Source organism: Pinus tabuliformis, chromosome 1_1, assembly GCF_031772625.1.
Source record: "Pinus tabuliformis cultivar Carrire ecotype Pingquan chromosome 1_1, CPIR1, whole genome shotgun sequence".
Lineage (NCBI taxonomy): Eukaryota > Viridiplantae > Streptophyta > Pinopsida > Pinales > Pinaceae > Pinus > Pinus tabuliformis.
Window position 1 is genome coordinate 338,638,492 of NC_142297.1, and position 10,619 is coordinate 338,649,110.

Below are 10,619 nucleotides of genomic sequence, written 5' to 3' on the forward strand. Positions count from 1 at the left end.
CTAGTGACGGACTTGGCAAGAGTTTCTTATATCCAGGAGGAAGTCGTAATGGTGAAACAGACGGTCGTACAAAAATCTTTTATCCTCATCTACGAAGGGACAACGGTGGACGGTGTGATCGCGTTCACACATTTTACAAGGAAATTTGCAACTCCTTTTCTATCTAGAGACTTCATTTTCACTAGTTGACGGTGTATTCTCAACATGATCATCAGAGGTTGACGACACCGGATTGTGAAAATGAGGAGACTAGTCCCTTAAGATCTGAGGGATGCAGGGACAATCTCGATGATGGTGGTCTCCTTTGCAAATGACACATGGCGATTTAGGCCTGGACGGTGCAATGTATGGATTTTCGCTAGACGATGCCTGGTTGTCCCTTTTCGCCTTTGGCTCCTTCTTCTTCTTCTCTTTCTTCTTCTTCTCCTTTTTCTTCTCAGTTACTTGATTTTTGGCTTTACCAGCTTCATCAAGCGAAGAGGAAGGAGGAGAAGGAGAATTGGACGAAGTAGAAGGTTGGGGGGTAACTTTGATATAATTTAGTTGCTGACTTGATTGCTCAAGAATTACGGTATTTTGAACGACAGAGGTTGAGAAGAGCCATACGAGCAAGCCAATCGTCAATCCTGGAAGTGACAATGTGGCCATATGAAGTGCACCAACATCTCCCCAAGAGGATAAAGGACTAGGATTTCCCCCGAGGGGGAGCCCTTGGTTGGTGGACTCCATTTTTCTCAACCTAAGACTAATGTAGGAAAGGTGATATTTATTCCGATTAAAATAAATTTTAGATGCTTTGACACAACTTGTTTTTTCAATTTTTAAGAGTCGAGAAAAACAAAAGATGACTCTAGTCGCCTTCGATTTTTAATGAGCCTGAAGTGACAAGTGCTCAGATGGACCTTTTCCTTTAAGGAGTCTAAAAAGGAATGAATGGGACTGCTCTGGAAATCTAGACATAGGGATTACCAAACCAATCACAAAACTGCAGAATACTTTTTACAATATGGTAGTCAATCTTCGTGAATGCTGTGTTCAGTGCATTGCGATCGATAGGGCGGCAGACACGACTTCCTATGGATAAAGGATATAGCCTATTGGGGTCTCCCAATATATAATTGACGGTATGTGGGAGCACAAGTGCATATTGTCACTTGTCATCTCAAAGTGGAGGAATCACCCAACCAACAATGAAAACAACAGTTACCAGGTTTTAAGACGCCGGAACACGTCTCTAGCCTAGACTTCTAAATGTTGTGTGTTAGGTTCCAAAGTGTTTTTAGATTCATTAAATTTATTTTACAGTTGATCTTTCTTAAGAAATTTGACTTTCAAGTTCACCGCGTGATGTAGATATACAATTCCTAAAATGCAATCTAAGATGATAAACAATCGTTTAATCTTCTTTTTGCAATGAAAATCCTAGCTACTAAAGAAAGAGAGATGATATTCTTTCAACATAGAGCAGAGAGCACACACTATATGCACTGTCCTAAATCAAACCAACAAGCAGTCTAAATGCAAATGCACATGCATGTATTTGTTTTCAGCCTTCTTAATGTGTGAATGATAAAAAGAAAGCTAAGCGCAAATCTGAATTACTTTTCAAAGCGACATTACTCACAAGTTTCTTTTCAAGACAAAATGAAGACAATGATGACACTTTGCGATTTGGAATTGAAAACTTGCTTTCGACACTTGAAAAACTACTAATTCAAATCAAATACAAGAGTAACAGTGTAATCGACTATCAAGAACAATTGGATTCTCTTCTATGACTAAAAATGACACTTGCGACACTTCCAAATCAAGAAACGACAGTTCAATTACGCTACTTCTTTGTAAAGGAGAACTGAAAATGGCTCACAATACATAAAAACATTTACAGTTCTTTGCACAATGGAGGCGGAATAATGGTAAGGAAGGGGGTTTCCAACAGAGGTATACTAACTACAGACAGCAAAACTCCTGAATAGAGCCCAAAAGAGTGAAGAAAAACCAAAGTCTGGAGGCAAAATTAGCCTTTTCTGATCAGCGCACCTGTTACACAGGGATTCCAGTATGCATCCCACCTACAGCACACAGGAAGTGTGATGCATACTGAGATCCTTGAAGAGAGGGTGCGATGGTACAGTGTGAGACTTTTAAACCAGTTCTTGATCACAGTTTGCAGCACAGTTCAGGGATTTAGGCCGAGTAAGTGATAACCAGTAAACAAATCACAGGGGTAGATCTAAGGAGGTTACTAGAGCCACCACAAGGGCAATTAGGATGTTTACAAATCAGTTGTTCAGTTCATAAACAAAACCTAGAGATAGACTGAAGCAGCATTGATCTACTTTGCACTTGCATAGAAAATGCAGTTCGAAGGCTAGCTGGCTTGACTTCAGGCTCCGTCTGTAAGTTTATAAAACTAAAAAATATAGAGAAGTAAACAAACTATTCGCTCCCCAGTGGAGTTGCCATTTTGTTATTGGGAAATCTAGTGTCTATGCAGAGCTGCTAGTCCCACTAAGACTGGTAGCTATCATAGAAACAAACAAACTAAAACTACTTTCGTTTTCCTTTATGATAAGTAGATAAGAGGGGAATAAAGGACACCAACCTCAATCTTGCGCTTGGTTCCTCGCTTGATTCCTCTCCCTTCTGATAGATCTTTGCCACTCACTTCCTCGTCAACCCAGCTTCAAAGAGCACCTGTGGAATCAAAGCAGCATAACACTATCCAAGAACAGAGATCTACTAGCATAAACAATATAGGACCAGATGTATATTGACCACACACAAGCATATATCATCAAACATACAAGAATGTGGAGGAAAACTTGAATAGCTTTATTAATATCAAGAAAGAGCAAAGAGGATTACAACCAATTGTTCTGACCCAGCATCATCCTCTCAGCAAAAATCCCTTCTTCACCTCATAAAAATCTTAGATCACCCAAAACTATGATGTTACAGCAAGAAACAACAGCACTTCCTTACAAGATACAAAATTCCAGCCTCTGGATCTCTGGGATGAGGGATCCATATATAGATGTTTGCAAGGGGGATGAGTCAGCTTTTGGGATCTGATTAGTGTCCTCTCTCTAATATTTCTTGATCCACTTGGAGAATGATGATCTCTTACTCATCCCTGAGCGAATTCAGAGAGGCAAGTGTCACAGGAGAAGTTTCTGGAAGATTCCATGATCTTCCACCTTGCATACTACCTCTGCCATTTGTCCACTCTCGCCCATCACACCCCATAGAAGGGATTTTCAGTATGCATCACACCCCCCGTGTGCATTTAGGTGGGATGCATCGCACTTTGACCATGGAGCAGGTGAGATGGTCCAGTTTTGACCAGTTCTGAGTAGTTTGTCATGGAGAACTTCTGGGAGATGATGTAATCAGCTGACCTTGTTATTTTAGGGGATAGAAAAACACTTTTAGGGACTTAGGAGCCCTTGGTTTATGGACATATATGCTTGGGGTTGTAGTGCCCAAAAATGTCTATAACAATGGTGATGTCACTGTTGTTGCTACTGTTGTTGCTGGGTTTCCCAACGAAATGCTTGTCAATGGGGTTCTTATGGCAAAAATTGTTCATGTTGTTGGCTTCGAAGGCAACAAGTTTCCCACTTGTTGAATTGAGGCTTCTGTGATCCATAATATTTATAAGTAGAACTTCGGCGTAAATCACATAAAGAGAGACATTTGTCGACGCGTTTCGAACCAACCAGTGTGGCTCATCGTCAGGACAAGTTGAAGAAACAGATCCAGCTTTGCATGCTAAATAGTCTGAGCAGAGCCTCCAACGACTATCTTGATCAACGGCTAATTTTGACTTAGGGACTGTAGTAAAAAAGTCAAAATGATAATTTAAAGGGAGTTAGTTAGATTATATAAAAGAAATAATTATAGATGTTGATTACGTTATTAGTTTAATAAAAATAGTGACTTGTATGGGAATTAGTTAGATTAAGGACCTGACTTTTATATATATCTATCTATCTATATATATATATATATATATATATATATATATATATATATATATATATATATATATATATATATATATATATAATAAATATATAAATAAAAGTTAGTTAGATTAAGGACCTCACTTATCTCTCTCTCTCTCTCTATATATATATATATAAAAAGTTAGATGAAAGGTATGATTTAAAAATAAATTGAGGGGAATTAGTTATGATAAAGACCAATATAAAGTTAACATTAAATATATAAATAAAGTTAGTTGAAAGGTATAATTTAAAAATAAATTTAGGGGAATTAGTTATAATAAAGACATATATATATATATATATATATATATATATATATATATATATATATATAAAAGAGGTAGGTTAGTTATAATTACTAGAAACTTAAAAAAGAAGAAATAATATTATTTTATATGGTGATCACTTATTGGTTGGTTAATTTTATTTTTTTTTAATGGAAATTAGTTTGATAAAGGAACTTATTTTCATAAATATATTAGTAAGATAATTTAAGGTGATGGTTATTATATATTACTAATATGATCTAAAAAATAAAACTGAATAAAACTAATTAAGAATGTGGAAAAAAAAACAATAATTAATTAATAATATTTACGATCATATTTATATAATAGTTACGATCATAATCATTAAAATCTATCAGGAAGAAGTAAATAGAAAGAGCGTCTAAAAATAAGGAAAAGGACCGGAAAAGGCTTGAAAACCCCCCCTCCTTTTTCATCTTCTTTGCTTTCGTTAGGGTTTGTCCTTCTTGTTTTCAAAACCCCCCCTCCTTTTTCATCTTCTTTGCTTTCGTTAGGGTTTGTCCTTCTTGTTTTCAGGCCTTTTCCAGTCCTTTTCCTTCTTTTTAGACGCTCTTTCTATTTACTTCTTCCTGATAGATTTTAATGATTATGATTGTAACTATTATATAAGTATGATCGTAAATATTATTAATTAATTATTGTTTTTTTTTTTCCACATTCTTAATTAGTTTTATTCAGTTTTATTTTTTAGTTATTTTTCCATCTTATTTTATCAGATTAGTAATATATAATAACCATCACCTTAAATTATCTTATTAATATATTTATGAAAAGAAGTTCGTTTATCGAACTAATTTCCATTAAATTAAAAAAAAAAATAAAAATTTAACCAACCAATTAGTAATTGTTATAGACATTTTTGTGCCTTACAGCATTGAGCATGAAATGTCAATAATCCAAGGGATCCAAATTTCCTAAATGAGTTGTTCCTACCCCTAAAGGAACAAGGTCAACCAATGACAGCTTCTCCTAGAAGTTCTCCACCAAAAACCACTCAGAAATGGTCAAATTAGGATCAATTCAATAGCTCCACTAGCTGTCTGCGCTGAAATGCAAAGTCTGCACTGGCTACTTGCACTGCAACGTAGGTAGAAGCACTACCAGGGTGCGCTGAGCGGGAATTTCCAAATGGCAAGTTCATTCAGCGAGGTGTAAAGACCCTGGAAGCTTCCAGAATCTTCCTCAATGACACTTGCCTCAATGAATTTGACTAGTGATGAGTAAGAGGTTCTCAACCTCCAAGTGGAAGCAAGAAATGACAGAGAGAAGCCACAAGTCAAAACATGAGCTGACTCATCCTCTCTGCTCAAATCTATATATGGATCTCTCACCCAGAGGTTCAGAAGGCTGGAATTTTGTTATTGCAAAGAATTGCTGTTGGTTTGAGACTGGAATCATTGGGTGCTTAATGCTTTGAAACAAATTGCCGAGTTTCAATTCGGAAAAGTATCCAATTCAGGATGCTTTGAGGGAGGACTAAGATCTATCACAAAGGATCATCAAATCCAGTGATTGGATCAAAGCAACAACTGTCTACTTTGCATCTGAGAATAGAAGATGCAGTTCGATTGTTGCTGTTGAGTCTATGAAACAAAAAATGATAGAGACACAAATAAAATGACTAAACAGATCTCCCCAGTGGAGTCGCCAATTTGTTTCATAAGAAAAACCCGGCAACATTAAGCACCCAATTTGCTTTTGTTGTTGGGAAAAGTATCTAATTCGGAATGCCCCTATCCCACTCTAAGAGGTGATAGTGCCTTAGCAACAAACAAGGAAAGCTATCTGAGTATTCTTCTTTATGAGATGCAAATAGAGAAAGAAGGATTGACATTTTTTGTGGGGAAAAATGCCTATGTAGGACGATCCTATCCACCTAAGGTGTGACAGTGCCTTAGCAACAAATAGAAACAACTATTCTAGTATTCTTCCTTTATGAATTAAGAATGAAGAGAGATGGATGGACTAACTGGTGTCTTCCGTTTGTCCCTCGATCTGGTTTCTCTTCTCTTTGAGAGTTCCCAGCTACTTGCCTTCTCGCTTGCCCAACTTCAACAGGTCCCTGCGAGATCACAAGAAGAGAACAATACACAAAGACATAGGTTCATATTCATAACTAGTTTAGGATTAGAAATAAACTAAACATACTAATGCAATCATACATCAAAGATACATCAGTATATAGGAGAAACCAAGATAGCTTTATTGATGAATAACAACGTTCAGGAGGAGATACAACCAAGAGAGTTCCAATCCAGCATCTCCTTCCCAGCAAATGAAATTCCTATCTTCACCTCCCTTCAAAGCATTAAGCACCCAATGATTCCAGTCTCAAACCAACAGCAATTCTTTGTAATAACAAAATTCCAGCCTCCTGGATCTCATGGAGAAGAGATCCATATATAGATGTTTGGAGAAAGGATGAGTCAGCTTGAGATCTGACTAGTGTCCTCTCCCTCTGTCAGTTCTTGCTTCCACTTGGAGACTAAGAGCCTCTTACTCATCACTAGTCGAATTCATTGAGGCAAGTGTCATTGGAGAAGATTCTGGAAGCTTCCAGGGTCTTGACACCTCGTTGAATGAACTTGCCATTTGTCAATTCCCGCTCAGCGCACCCTGGTAGCGCTTCTACCTGCGTTGAAGTGCAGGTAGCTAGTGCAGACTTTGCATTTCAGCGCAGACAGCTAGTGGAGCCACTGAATTGATCCTGAATTGACTTTTTTTTGCGCAGTTTCTGGTGGAGAACTTCTGTGAATCGCTGTGGTTTGTTAGCCTTGTTCCTCTAGGGGTTGGAACAACATGTTTAGGGACGTTGGATCCCTTAGATTATGGACATTTCATGCTTATAGTTGTAAGGCACAAAAATGTCTATAACAGTTTCCCCCTAAAGTATGAGGCTGTTTATCGGGTGAAATGCTTTATTAGGAGGATCCGAAGTTCATCCAATGCTGGGAGGAGACCTGTAATAAGATACAATACAATACATTATTTTTCATACTTCTTTCATGATTTAGCTGAGGCGGGCATTCCCATGCTCAGCTTTATAAATTGATTTTTTTGTACATAGAACAGACAATCGTCTGATGGTAGACTGATAATTTTGATGAAATTATCATCCTTTGGGTAGGATGATTATCTGCTGCAATGATGTACATGTCAATGTCTTTATCTCTCCTGAATATATATCGCAGCCCGGATGGATGAAACTAGATCCGGGGTCTTCAAACTCGTTCGATCTTCACTCTAAGTACAAGTCGATCCATGTGAGAAATGTTCTGAAGTCGAACATGGAAAGACATCGCTTGATTACTGGTCAATGAGGTAAACTGTTAACAAGCGCGAGAGGACTCACCGATAATGATAATGACCCTCAAGGTACTGCAGTACAATTCACGTGGTATGAATAAAGGACTTGGCGTCAAACACCACGCAAAATCTTTCGGTCGAAGGTCATTGATGTATACCTATCGCCGGAAGTGAGAAACTTGCCATTGAGGCATGCAAGCTTCAAAGTACTGAAGGGGGTGTTCCTAGATCAACTTCTTGGATAATGAGCTGATGTCGACAAGAAGCGATCTGTCAAAGGAGGGCCTTAATGAATCCCACATCAATGACACGGAACGGAGCTAATGATTTTGATGGAGGTGAAAATGATCTGATGACATATGATTCAGGGTGGCGGTCATGAAAGGATGAAGGATAATGTACGACAGTGGATGGGACACGGTTGACTTCTCTGAACAACTTCTCTTGAACATATGGCGACACTTATGTGATGGATCGGTAGCATTAACACAAATATGGATGGTATGGTGAGACCATAGTGATGTGACCGGTGAATGAAACAACCCAACCCGATTGTGGTACAGAGGAAAAGTGTCATGTTCAAGAGCGACTTGCTACCATCAAAGTTTTCTTGAGTTTCTCCCAATTTTCCCCAGTCATTGCTGACCAGTACCTCTTTATTTTTGTCAAGCTTGAGGAGGATAACATATGCTTTTTCTATAACTTGCCCTTCGGGCAAGCCCATCGCTATGTTTTAACGAGCCTAGCGATAGTGAAACTCGTTCTCGTCTAAAGACAAGTTTGTCGCTATTTAATGATTTTAACGAGTCTAACGACAAAGATAACTCGGTCCTTTTCGATTTTAGAGAGTCTGAAAAGGTATGTAAATTCAACTTCTAAAAGTCCTTTTTCGTCATCTAATCCCTTAAGTTTGAAAAGATATAAAACAATACAGAAGGGATGAGTTTTCGATAGTTTTAACGAGCCGAATAAAACAAGTGCTCGATCTTTTTGTGCAATAATCCCTCAGGTCCAAAAAGATTAAAATCTAGAGGAGGGATAGCACTTCCGGTCGCTTTAACGAGCTGGAAGGCCAAAACTCGGAAATCTTTTCATATTTTACGAGTCAGATGAAAAGAGCTTAAAGAAGACTCGTCTTTTGAGGAACGAGTGATAAAACGGGTTAGCAGCTGATTCCAGGTAAAGGTTGGAATTTTCCAATCACGGCAGTGTCACAAGGATGGCTAGTGAAATCACTCTTCGCAGCTGTTCCTCAAAATGGGTAAACAATCAAATGGAGGTGAATGATCGGCCAATGGAAAACTGGAGGTGACGGTGCAAACATGACCAAGGCTTTAATGGCTGAAGAACTACATTCACGGTGGTTATTTACCGGGGGATAGTTCATTTTTTAACGAGCTTAAACGCGGGTGGAAACATTTGCTCGGTCTTATGTTTACTTTTTAACGAGCATGAACTATGTGCTAAAACTGCTCGGATCTTGCGTTTATTTTTTAACGAGCATGAACTGTGTGCTAAAACTGCTTGATTTTATGTTTATTTTTTAACGAGCATGAACTATACGATAAAACTGCTCGATTAATCCAATCATATGATAAGAATGTCTCATTGAAGATGCTATTTTTTATGGAGCTTAGATCTTACAAAGCTTTGCTCGGATCCTTTCGTTATGCAAGTTCAGAAACGACTAATCCTACGAGTTTAAAGGGTTAGACCTACAGGTTTAAAGGGAGGACCTAAAAATTTAAAAAATAAATAGCGCCCCTTGCTTGCACTCAAAAAGGTTTGCATGCCCCCAGGCATAAAGTATGATTTCAAGGTTACCCCTCAATTTGCAGATAAAACAATCGTTCTACCAGGAAAGGCCTACCTCTTTCAAGTTACCCAAATATTGTTCTATTAATCTTCCAAACAAAACACTTCTTCGGCAATGTCTACCGAAATAGACAAAGGTGAGAGACTCCGTTTGTCAACTCACATAACTTTGACAAAAGAATCTTATTCTAGAACAACCCCTCTGCCATGCCGGACAGGGTACGGACTAGTGATATTCTCCTGCGGAAACCTACCCTATACCCAAATTTTTCCTGCCAAAGCAGACCAGGACGCATGCCCCCTGGGTTCCAGTCATATCCTTCTGAATTACTCGTGCTCATCGGGAGGATGGACCGTGGGTTGAGACATTTCTTGCGTGAAGAGACCATTTAGGGAAGGTATATGACTATTTGCCTTGCGTGATCCGGGAAATGAAAGCTGGTTCACGAGCTTGACCACTCTTCCTTCGTGCGGAAAACACATTACTCTAAAGAGTGAGGAGACGATGGCTCCCATGCAATATATATAGTATCGTCCAAGGAGTAGGTTATAATCCAAGGGTCCTTGAATGACCATCACGTTCATTTGAATGGTCTTCCCTTTCAATGTGATTGGCACATTGGGAAGAATCCCTAAAGGTCGACTGGTTCCTTTATCAAAGCCTGTCAGATTTCTCATTTTAGGCAAAAGCACTGGCGAACCAAGCGCTTTCCAAGCAATAGAGGAAAGGATACTCACAGATGCCCCCTCATCAATGATGGTGCCAGCCATTACCATTCTGTATATTTGAACGAAAATTCTGAATGGTATGCTTGCTGGCAACTGGAGTCTGCCTAGTTGGTTCCAGTCGAAGGATACAACTAGGTTTCTTGGTGGTGAGACCGAATAGACGGCCGGGTATGACTCTGACGAAGTTCCTTCCTGCGATAAAGGAATGGGAAAATTGCCCCCTTGTTCGTCGAAGTCTGTGTTGATGAAGAGAATTTGGACGGTGTCGTCTTTATTCTCTTCTGTGATGGTATCATTCGAAGGTAGAACCTCTGAAGGCAAGACCGGGTCAACTGCCACCTCGACCTTTTGACTTTCGTCAGGTATGGATTCGGATGGTTCATCCTCAATGCTAGGTGCTTCGGTTGACCACCTGAGCGGGCCAGCCGGGATCTCAACTGGTGAAGGA